Here is a 12,383-nt window from a genome sequence, read left to right as displayed (position 1 = left end):
AAAAAGTGTATAGGGTTGGAAAGTAAGTCCTCTTCCAAAATGGCTGGAAAATTACCAAAGTTTTCAAAAGATGTGAACTTACAGATTCAAGAAGCTGAGCAAACTCCAAACAAGATAAACCCAAAGAAAACTATGCCAAGACAAACTCCTGAAAATTAAATCAAAGAAAAAAAGCCATAAGAGAGAAATGACACATTATCACAGCCTACCAATAAAGGAAAATCGATTTGAACTGCAGTGGATATCCCATCAGAAACCATGAAGGCCAGAAGAAAGTGACATAACATTTATCACGTACTGGAAAAAAAAACTATCAACACAAAATTCAACATCAAATAGGCTTATCCTTCAGGAATGAAGGGGAAATCAAAGCATTTTCAGATGAAGTTAAACTAAAAGAATCTGTTGCCAGTGGACCTATCTTGAAAGAATAGAAACAGAATGTTCTTGAAATGGAAAGAAAATGATAAGATCTTGGAACATTCAAAAGGAAAAAAGAACAAGGGAATAATTATAGATAAACTGAGGAGATTTTTCCCCATTTTGATTTCTATGCTGTATTTAATGCTTGAAAAAAAAACACATAATACCACTGTCTGATATGGTTCTCAAAGTACACATTTAAAACAGTATTACAAATGAAAGACTATTAAGGGACTTACAGGGAGGCTAAGCTTTCTAACATTACTTATACTGGTAACATGCAAACACCAGTAGACTCTGATAAGTTATGCATGTATAACATAATATTTGGAGCAAGCATTTAAAAATCTATACAAAAGGATATACATTGAAATACCAGGTAAATCAAAATAGACTACATAAGGCACAAGCAACCCCTATGAAGGCAGGAAAAAAGAAAACAGACAAAAGAAAAACAGAAATTAATTAACTGATGAAATGAAAAACAAAATAAAATGGTAGGTTTAGGCCCTTACATATCAATACTTACATTAAATATAAATGGTCAAAATATTCCAACTAAAAGATAGAAACTGGCAGAGTGAATTTAAAAACATTATCCAAATATATATTGCCTGTAAGAAACTCACTGAAAATATAAGACTACAGGAAGGCTGAGAATAAAACGATAGGTAATAAAACAGTACTATTTTAATATCAGAGTAGATTTCAAAGCAGAGAAATTACCAGAAACAAAAAGGGAAACAACATAAAGATAAAAGGGTCAATTTACCAAGAAGATACAGTAATCCTAAATGTGTATGTACCAAACATCAGAGCTACAAAATATGTGAAGCAAAAATAGACAGAAATGAAAGAGAAATGGACAAGTCCACAATTTTATTTGGAGACATTAATATACTTCTCACAATCAACAGAACAACCAGACAGAAAATCAGTGAAGATACAAACTTAACACTTTTAACCAATATGATCTAATCAATATTTATGGAACACTCTATCAACAACAGCAGAATACATATTCCTTTCGAGTGCCCATGGAATATAAACCAAGAAAGACAATATCCTGAGCCATAAAATAAATCTCAAGTTTAAAAGAAGTACAATCATACAGAGTATATTCTCCAACCACAAGAGAATCGGACTAAGCCTGATTAGCAGAAAGGTAACAGGAAAAATCCCCAAATACTTGGAAACTATACAACACACTTCTAAAACAATCCTTGGGTAAAAGAAGAAGTATCAAAGGAAATAAGTATATACATACTGAACTGAATGCAAATGAAATACAACATATCAAATCTGTGAGCTGAAACTAAGAAGTGCTAGGAGATAATTTATAGCACTAAATGTGTACATTAGAAAAGAGGAAAACTCTCATATCAATAACCTAAGCTTCCATCTAAAGAACAAAGAAGAGCTAAATAAACCCAAAGCAAGATGTAAATCTAAGAATGGAAATCAATAAAACTGAAAACAACAACAACAAAAAACTATAGAGAAAAGCAATGAAACAAAAATCTTGGTCCTTTGAAAAATCTGATAAAGTTGACAAACCTCTGACAAGTCTGGCAAAGAAAATAAGACACAATTATCAATACCAGGAATGAAACAAGATATCACAACAGACTTTGTAGACACAAAAGGGATAATAAAGGAATACTAAGTTCACTTTTCCCTTTCATGCATTGGAGAAGGAAATGGCAACCCACTCCAGTGTTCTTGCCTGGAGAATCCCAGGGATGGGGGAGCCTGGTGGGCTGCCGTCTACGGGGTTGTACAGAGTCGGACACGACTGAAGCAACTTAGCAGTAGCAGCAGCAAGAACAACTTTACATACGTGAATTTGACAACTTAGACAAAATGGACCAAATCCTCAAAAAGCACAAACTGTCATAGTGATTTAAAATGAAACAGATGACTTAAATAGTCCTGTAAGTATTCAAGAAACTGAATTCATAATTTTAAAGTTCCTGAAAAACATAAGTCCAAATCCAGACATTTTACAAAATTCTATCAAACATTTAAAGAATTAATTCTGTGCAATTTCTTCCAGAAAACAGAAAAATGAACACTTCCCAATCCTTTTGAGTCCAGTACTATCTTGATACCAAAATCAAGGAATGTACCAAACAAATCAAAAAAGCTATAGACAAATATCCATCTTGACTATAAAAGCAGAAATCTTTAACAGAATATTAGTAAATAGAATTCAACAACATACATAAAAATTACAGATCATGACCAAGTGGCATATACTGAAGGCATATAATATTCAAAAATCAATATTCAACAGTCATTTAATGTAATCTATCACAATGACAGATTAAAAAAGACAAATCACATAATTAGACCAATTTCTGCTGCAAAAGAATTTAACAAAATTCAACACTCGTTCATTACAAAAATTCTCAAAAATCTAGTTAAGAAAAACATTCCCAACTTAATTTTTAAAAATCTACTTTTAAAACATACACCTAAAATGATGCTTAATCATTAAAGACTAAATTTTTTCTCCCCAAGATCAAGAATGAGGCAAAGGGGTATGCCCCACCACTTGTATTCAACATAGTGCTATAAATTTTGGCTAGTCAGTGTAATGAGACAAGAAAGGGATATAAAAAGCATACAGGTCATAAAGAAAGAAATAAAAAAAACTATCTGAAGATGGCTGACTATCTATGGAGAAAATTTCAGCAAATGTATTTTAAAAATCACCTAAAACAAGTGAGTTCAGCAAGGTAATAGAATACAGGATGAAAATTTGGGGGCAATAGAGGATGAGATGGTTCCCATCTCGTGAACTCAGATCACAGTTCACTCAGATCACTATGATGAACTTTGATTCTGCATAAGAATGTGGGTTCATAGTAACATAGAATCTTGGTATTGGAAGGAATCTTAGAAGTCATCTAGATTAGTGTTTTTCAAAGTACAAATGATGACCCATCAACGAGTCATGAACTAAATTTAATGAATTACAACTAACATTTTTAATAAAACCAAACATAAAATATTACAGACTACAACACACATGTACTGCATCATAGACCTTCTGTTTTATTTGTATATGTGCATGTGTGCTCATAGCTAAGTTCTGTCTGACTCTGTGACACAATGGACTATAGCCAACCAGGCTCCTCTGCCATAGGATTTTCCAGGCAAGAATACTGGAGTGGGTTATCATTTCCTCCTCCAGGGACCTTCCCCACTCAGGGATCAAACTTGTGTCTCCTGCATTGGTAGGTGGATTCTTTACCACTGAGCCACCTATGTGTATTTATGTATACATAAATAGGTACTATGTCACACTACTGAAAAAATTATTCCTTACCACAGGTTAGTCAAGAAAGTTTTAAGTCATTCACCTACATCAAGCCACAGAAGAAAACCTCTCTTGGAGATCTTTGTCAGATGATAATGCCACCTCCATTTAAATATCATCAAAAGTAGGATATTTACTACTAATACTTCAGACAGTAATGTTAGGAAGTATTTTATGTAGAACCAACATCTTTCTCTCTTGATTTTTGATACACAATTCAGAGAAAAAAGGTTTTTTTCTTCAAAGAAAAATACTCTGCAGTCCTGTTTCTTTTTTCATTTTTTAATCAGTGAACAGAGATGGTTACACCTAAACTTCAAAAACTACAAAAGAATCTGTTTTTTTTTTTTGGTTCCCAAGAGACTCTGGAGACAAAGGGCAATAAAGGAACAGAGAAAGTACATAAGGACCCTAGACTGGAGAAAAAAGCAATACCAAATAAAAAGGTCAAGTCAATAAAGGAGTATCTTTGTAGAGATGACATGAATAAAACTATCAGACTCTGTGGACAATTTCATAAGAATATGCATTATTTACCAGCAAATAGTCGCATTTTGGAAATGAGACAAATTTTTTTTAAACACACACACATCCACAGATAGAGAGAAAAGAAAGAACTATATTCAAAAGAAGAGGAAAAATCTGTGCACAAATGAAACCCTCTCATTAACTTGTGAGGAAGCCATTATTTGAAATTTATCAAAGCAATTATTATTTCTGTCCAATCTCAAGCAAACTACTTCCTGTCATTAAATTAAAAAAATATATATAAATACATTATTTTACAAACATATAATTCACCAAACATGTATTCAGTTAGCTGGCAACCTCATTCTACCTAAAATGCAAAAGAAATTCAAAATATACAAAGTGAAAAATTATGACATCAAAAAATTCATGAATTAAATAAAGCTCATGAACTTCACACTTGGGCTTCGCAGGTGGCTAGGCCATAAGGAATCCACCCACCAATGCCTACCAATGCAGGAGACGTGGGTTTGATCCCTGGGTCAGGAAGATCCCCTGGAGAAGGAAATGGCAACCCACTCCAGTATTCTTGCCTGGGAAATCCCATGGATAGAGGAGTCTGGTGGACTACAGGGGTAGTCCTGGGATCGCAGGGAGTTGGACATGATTTAGCAACTAAACAACAACAACCTCACACTTACAGGAGCACCTCAGAGCCCAATCCAAACCCTTGTTACTCTTACTCTGCTCCCAATTCTAATTATAATATCGGTTTCCAAGACAATAGCAGTTTAAGAACATTAAATTAGCAGGCAAGCACTGTATACACAAGTGCTCTGACATGCAACAAGAAATAAGGTGACCACCTGACTGTCAAGGATGATTTATAAAGTAACAAGGTGCTCAAGAAACTGATGTCAAGCATAAGGACAAACCACAATCTCATGAGGCTTAGAGTGACACTTGCCATTTATACGGTTGAGACTGAGTCAGCATGTTAGATTCTTTATGTTCATAACTGTTAGCATCTTTTTAATTTAAATTTATTTTTAGTTGGAGGATAACTGCACTGTCGACATTTTTAACATGAGAAAGGTATGCCTTAACCTTTAGAAAATTTCCTCTCCACAATCACTGAAGTAAAAAAAGTTTTAGTTTTCAAAAAGGGGTGAAATCCTCCACGATTTGGAGCCCATGGCTGTCCAGAAACAATTGATTCCCTGAGGTCTGTGGTTAACTGTAACTTTTACCTTCTACTTAGCTCTTACAAAAGTTCTATGACTACTTTAAACAAACATACCATAAAGTAATCTTTGATATTAACAGAGGGTACCGTGTGTTTGGGTTAGTATTCCAATGACTGCACATTAGAATCACCAGGGGAACATTTTTAAACACTGGTGTTCAGATGCCCCAACCAGAAATTCTGATTTAATTAGTCCAGATAGAGCCTGCCATCAGATGTGTTAAAGCCTTCCAGGAGAGCCTGCCATTCAGTCAGGGTTGGGAACCACTTGGACAAATCATTTTCTGCGTGACATCTTTAAGAATCTGTAAGGAGTCTTCAGAGGGATACAGGATGCGGCATTTCACAAACTTATCTTCAAATCCATTTTTCAAGGAGCACCTGGTAATTCATCAAGATAAATCTTAAGTTTGGAATCAAATTGAGTAATTTTGCAAATTTATTAAAGCTCTAATGTGCTTACCAGGGACAGGGAAAGTGAGAGAAGAAAGAAAAAAAAAAGCTTCACTTTTATACAGCTATTTTTTATTATACTACAAAGATTCCAAATGAAAGATTTTAATTTGAACTAAGAAACTTCACAGTTTATTTAACTGATGCTGACATTAAGTCTGTGACTCAAAAGCATTCATACACCGTGAAAGCTAATTCCAAAGGTAAATTCATGCTGCCCTCTAATGGGTCAAGACAAATATTTTTATCTGGACTACGCCAGAAATACCAATGATGGATACAATTTTATTATTTCATAAATGGAAGAGTTATTTTAAATACTATAGAAAGAAAACAAGATTTAACTTTTGGGTGTGACTGAACTCAAAAGATGAACTATAACTGCCATATTCATGTTCAAGACTTTTTAAACTACCAATCATCATCCACTTCATTTCATCATCCATTTCACCATCCATTTTCATTGCCATATTTTTCAATGTATGTAAAAGGCAAGATGAAACTGTATGCCACCTCTGCGCATTCTGCAATGGTCATCTCTAACTCAACTTCTCTTCAAGTAAGTCCATGGCAATGGTCTTCAAACTTAATGCTCATACCTCATAAAAGAACTTTGAAAACTATGTATATATACTCCTCGACATTTTTTCATTCCATTTAAAATTTTAATTAGTATCTAAAATTTTTCATTAGCAGCTGAAATACAAAGGATGAAGTTTCTGGCTTATTGTAAGTATTAGCATCTCAAAATAAAGATGCTATGTCACTCTTCTAAATGTACTGAAAAGAATCTAAATATCACAGTAAGCTGACATCTACCCTTATCTACTTCAAAAATACATAAATTCTGTTAAATATATTAGAAATTTTACATCAGTTTTTTCTTCTTGATCTTCCTTTTATTCTACTCTCCATAGATTTCTATCCTAATGTTACATTTTGTTGCTCACTCTCTCACAAACCTATGCATCAAAAACATGAGTATTAATTCAAATTTTCAGAAATTTGTATTGCCCGTGATCATACGCATGAACATTTTAAAAATTTGTGGAATTAGCCATTATTGCAATTATTATTAGCAGGTAAGTAATGGAACATGAATATTACCAATTTTGATAAATAATTCTTTCTAAAAATGTAAAATCTTAATAGGCATGCTTCTCAATGAGATAGATAGGGCTTTTCAAAAAAATGTACACTGCTGTATCTAAGGAAGTATTTCTTACTGCTAAAAAAGATAGTTTCTCTATTTTATTCTTATTTCAGTTTTCTAGGCACAATCACTGACAATTATTCACAAGTAAATCATCCTTGAGTTTTGCTATAGCAAAAATTTTTTCTGTCACAACTTACATTGTGATCATCAAAAATTATTTTTAATGATGTGGCAATTGAAAACTTGACTAGCTCCTCTTATAAATTTGCTGAAAGCAAAAAACCAGAAACTGCTTGACTTACAACTGGGTGTGTTACACGTTTATTGGGCTTCCCAGGTGACACGAGTGGTAAAGAATCCGCCCGCCAATGCAGGAGACATGGGTTTGATTCCTGGGTCAGGAAGATCCCCTGGAGTAGGAAATGGCAAGCCTCTTCCAGTATTCTTGCCTGGAAAATTCTATGGACAGAGAAGCCTGGCAGGTTACAGTCCATGGAGTTCTAAAGAGTCAGTACAACTGAGTAACTAATGCCCCCAAGACACACACACACGTATGTATCTCAAACTTCACATCCTTTATACTTGCTGTCAAGTGCATCTACAATATTCCCCCTGATCCTACATTATTTCTCAAAGAAAGCATGAGAAAGCTTCTACAAAAAGAAATATTACAAAAAAAGTCTAGGAGCAAAATATAACAAACCAAAAATGAGTTACAAAATTTTATAAAGAAGACCCTTCTAACTCTGAAATCGAACCTTTAGTAAAACAATTTTATAACAAGAAAGTGAAAATACAAACTGGAACTATAGAATCATTAACAAAAATAATAATGAAAATCCTACATAACAGAATCTAAGGGACACCTGTAAAGCAGTGATTAAGGAAATTGCTGAGCTGTCAACAGTTACAGCTATAAAAATAAAAACATTAGAATAAATGGGTTGAATTAAACTCAAGAAGCTTTTCTAAAAGTTACACACCTTAATTAATTTGGTATCAGAATCTATTTGCTCAAGTTTTTTTCTCATGTTTATATGTTAGATTGCAATTTCTTTTTCTGTACTGTCTTGCCAGGATTAGGTATTAATGTTACATTTGTTTTCTAAAGGAAATCAGAAATTCCACTTTCCTCTCAATTGTCTAGTCAATACAACATTAAAACTATCTGGTCTTTGCTAATTTGGGGGATAGAATTCCCCTGTGAAACCATGTGGGCCCGTTGCTTTTCTATGGGCTTATTAACTTTCTCAATTTTTTTCCAGTGGATATTGATGTATTTAAGCATTTTATCTCTAATGGGCCGATTTGGTACATAATATTTTCCTGGGAAATTATCTTTACCATCTAGGTTTTTAAACATATTTTTACAGAAGTCTGCAGTAGTCTCTTGTAATTTGTTCAGATTTTTCTCCACTCCCATGGTTATTTTCTCTTTGTCATTTCTCTCTCTTTTTTCATTTGTTCTTTCTCCCTTTTACTTCCTTGGTAGCTAGCTAGTGGTTTGTCTATTTTGTCAATTTTAAAAAATCACAGTTTTGATTTATCAATTAGATCTATTTTCCTCTATTCTCTACTTCATTTATTTGTTTTCATCTTTATTTCTTTCTCTGTACTTTCATTTACTTTACTTTTCAAACTGGCTTTTATGATGTTGAGCCATCCTATCCACACAAAAAAATATCTTTTCATTCACTGAAGTTTAATTTTATGTCTTTCAAAAGTACTCTAAAGTTTTCCTCATGCATTTTTGCACACTTCTTCATAAGTTTACTCATCAGTGTTTTCTCCTCTTTGTTGTTGTTATAAGTGGCGTTTTCTCTATCATTATATTTGTTTTGTTGTTGTTTTAGTCACTAAGTTGTGTCCAATTCTTTTGAGACCCCAAGGACTGTAGCCTGCCAGGCTCCTCTGTCCATGGGATTTCCCAGGCAAGAATACTAGAGTGGGTTGCCATTTCCTTCTCCAGGGGAATCTTCCTGACCCAGAGATCGAACCCACATCTCCTACATGGGCAGGCGGATTCTTCACCACTGAGCCATCAGGGAAGTCCTTGTATATTTGAAGGCTATTGATTCTAGATATAATTTTACATCATGCTACTTTGCTGAATTCTTGGTTTCAATTATTTTCTAAGCCTTATGCCTCTAAATTGCTCTCTCTCTCTCTTCTCTAACTGTACCAACTAATGCCCCTAGGACAATGCTGAATAGTTCTGGAGATGGTGTGCCTTATTCTGTATCTTAATGATAAATAAGTTAAAAACACTCTAATATATTTTTGAGGTGTATGTGGTAATTGCTGTCATGGCATTTATCACTCTGAATTATAATCACCTATCCTCTCCCACTAAGTTATAAACTCAAGAATAAAGGTGATGTCTTACTCATCTTCATGTTCACCACCATCTTGCTCCTCAGGAGCTCTCACTGACTGACAGTGACATATTGAATGAATCAATTTACTAATAAATATATTCCTGTGTCAATGAATCAGAGAAAGAACATGTCCCTAGACAAGAATCAGGAACTGAGAGGTGGTTTTAAAATTGGTGAGAATCACTTCATATCTGTTAGGATGACTATTATTAAAAAAAAAAAAAAAGTATGGAGAAGGTGGAGAAATTAGAACCCTTGCACAGAAACAAATTTGGATGATGTAGATTTTATCTTATAAAGCAGAAATTCCCCTACAAAATATGGGAACTGTTTTGGTCTAGCATGCCATCCCCACTCCTTAACAACTTTACACTGCACTAAACATTAGATTTTGTACTACTGCTATAAGCCATGTCTTAGCCACAACACCCTGGAAAAGGTTAATGCCATTGTCACTTTTTCATCTTCAGTTCCTTTCTACAGTTTTTACATCTGGTTATTTAGCCTACTCCTGTCTTTAAGCCTTATCTTAAAGCATGGCTCTTCTTTGGGACTGACTAAATTTGCTTCCATTAATAGACAATTTGAATTAAAACCGTGGAGGAGGAAACTCCCTCTCTCTATCAGCCCTTTTCTCTTCTACTCCTGATACTTACTATTAGAGTTGCAAGAAGCTCACTACTATGGATCAGGTGGCATTAAGGAGAACATGTTCCTTGAAGTTAGAACTATTTACAAGGTACGCTGCTCACTGTAATTAAAACGAGTTTTTATAGGCTATCTTGGGAACTTCACCACCATTTATCACAATCTTTCTATGAGAAAATACATTCTAAGTTTCCAGTCACCAACATAAAAACAAACTCTGGAACATGGCCTATTTTGATGATCACCCAAATCTTGCCCAGAATTTATTAGACAGAATATCCCATTTCCAAGAAGTCCTATTATTACATCAACTTCCATAAACATATAACATAAAACTCTCATTATTAAAAGTCATAGCACTTGCATTAAAAACTATACTTCAATTTCTTTTGAAGTCCAATTAAAGTTAAAAACTTCACAAACTCCTCACTAAATATCATTAAGTGTTAGTCGCTCAGTTGTGTCCAACTCTTTGCAACCCCAAGGACTGTAGCCCACCAGCCCCTCTGTCCATGCGACTCTCCAGCCAAGGATACTGGAGAAGGGTAGCCACTCCTTTCTCTAAGGGATATTCCCGACCAAGGGATCGAACCCAGGTCTCCCACATTGCGAGCAGATTCTTAAAGTCTGAGCCACCAGGGAAATCCCCATAGTTGAAGGAAATATATAAAAAGTGATTATTAATGAGAAACACCAGGCAGATAACACGGTTTCTCAATTCATAAAGGAGCTCTCCAAAACAAAGGAAAAAAATATTCAGAATTTTCAAATTTCTCAGAACTAATACAAGGAAACTATACAAATTTTCTTTGCACATTCTGAAAACTGAAAGCCCCTCATTTACCTGTGACATGCCACCTTAAAAAGAGCTTTGTAAACTGATCTGTCATTTTGCCCAGATACTTCCTTAAAACACAAGTAAATAAATAATATGCACTGCTGAAGCAAGATTCTGTTGAAGTGAACAAAAAGAAGACATCTCTGTTACAGTATTGCTTCAAACACAAAGGAAATTAAGTATTGTGTTTGGTTTTCAGAGACTGAACAATAGATTAATAAAATTAGTCTCAATACAGGATGTGGTTTATATCCTCTAAATTAGGATAAAAACTGTTTAAAAATCATAAATTTAGCATTTGTCACATTTAAATCATGGTTGCATTTTCCTAAAAAATCATGATGAACTTGAGATGAGAAAAACAATTATTCTTTTGATGCAATTTCCTTATATTCATGTTTATGGAAAATAATACCTAAACTTTTAGTATAAAGAACTCAAAAACAGAACTCCCCTCAACGTTTAGTGGTTAAGACTCCACGCTTCCAATGTAGGGAGACGGGTTCAACCCCTGGTTGAGGAACTTTAATAAGATCCTGAACGCCACACAGCACAGACAAAAAGTAAAAAGAACTCAGAAAGGATTTCAAGAACATTTTTTTAAAAAGCGACTAAACAAAACTCAGACAAAGGTCAAGCAAGAATTATAAAAAGTAACTTTTTAAATTTAAGAATTGGCTTTGTTCACTTCTGCTTTTGTTTTGGGATTTTTTTGGGGGGTGGGACATAAAAAATGTTCAACTCGCGTGGCGTGAAAATACTTTTTATTTAATAAACATACCAGATATTTAAACCCTCCTAATCCAGTTATGTGGTGAGCCTTGAGCCTGCCTGACTGACTGCCTTCAACCACAGAGCCAAGGAATATGAAGTTCTGGATGTGTATCATGGGAAATTCATTAACGAGTTATTAGTACTTAAATACTAATCCAGTGGCAAGAAAACACAGACTAGCCATTTTTCAGGAATGAAAGTGAGAAAGTTGAAAGATCAAAGGTAAAACAGATGGCTATAATGCTATGACAAGGCAGCAATGGTATGTGCATAAAACAACTACATAAAAGGCACAGGTGTTCTGGGGCATGTGTTTAAATCCTAAGTTAACAACTGCTGAAGTACACAGTAGTTTTCCAAAGAAATTACTCTGAGCTGTAATGATAGTATTATTCTAAGGCCAAATGAATTCCAACAACAGCCAAGAGTATGCATGTCCACATTACAGAATCAGCCATCCCTTCTCTGAAGTATATACTCAGAAATAATAATAGAATTATAGTCTAATTTTTTTAATTGGATAGAAATGAAACTTTGGAAACCTCTCAAAATAATGTCCTGGTACAAATACACAGTTATTTAAATTATTTTTAAGGAATTAAAAACATGATGGTAAAATAAGCTAATGGGCCATGTGTGGTCAGGGAATTGTTATTTTAATCCTGAAAACTACC

The 12,383-nt window shown here is 34.2% G+C and overlaps 1 protein-coding gene and 1 long non-coding RNA gene across 51 annotated transcripts in view; one reads left to right on the top strand and one right to left on the bottom strand.

Annotated features, from left to right (window-relative positions):
- The window catches only part of STAU2 (staufen double-stranded RNA binding protein 2), a 333,314-nt gene that overhangs the window by 229,084 nt on the left and 91,847 nt on the right, over positions 1-12,383 (bottom strand). The gene's annotated exons all lie outside the window — the stretch shown is intronic.
- Positions 8,523-11,489, top strand: LOC145510443 (uncharacterized). Its single transcript, XR_014057020.1, has 2 exons — positions 8,523-9,020; positions 10,642-11,489. It is a non-coding gene; the product is annotated as an uncharacterized LOC145510443 (long non-coding RNA).

Source organism: Giraffa tippelskirchi, chromosome 6 (assembly GCF_054371585.1).
Source record: "Giraffa tippelskirchi isolate mGirTip1 chromosome 6, T2T-mGirTip1v1.2.pri, whole genome shotgun sequence".
Taxonomy (NCBI): domain Eukaryota; kingdom Metazoa; phylum Chordata; class Mammalia; order Artiodactyla; family Giraffidae; genus Giraffa; species Giraffa tippelskirchi.
The sequence above is the reverse complement of the archived record's forward strand: the minus strand, read 5'-3'. Positions and strand labels throughout refer to the sequence as shown.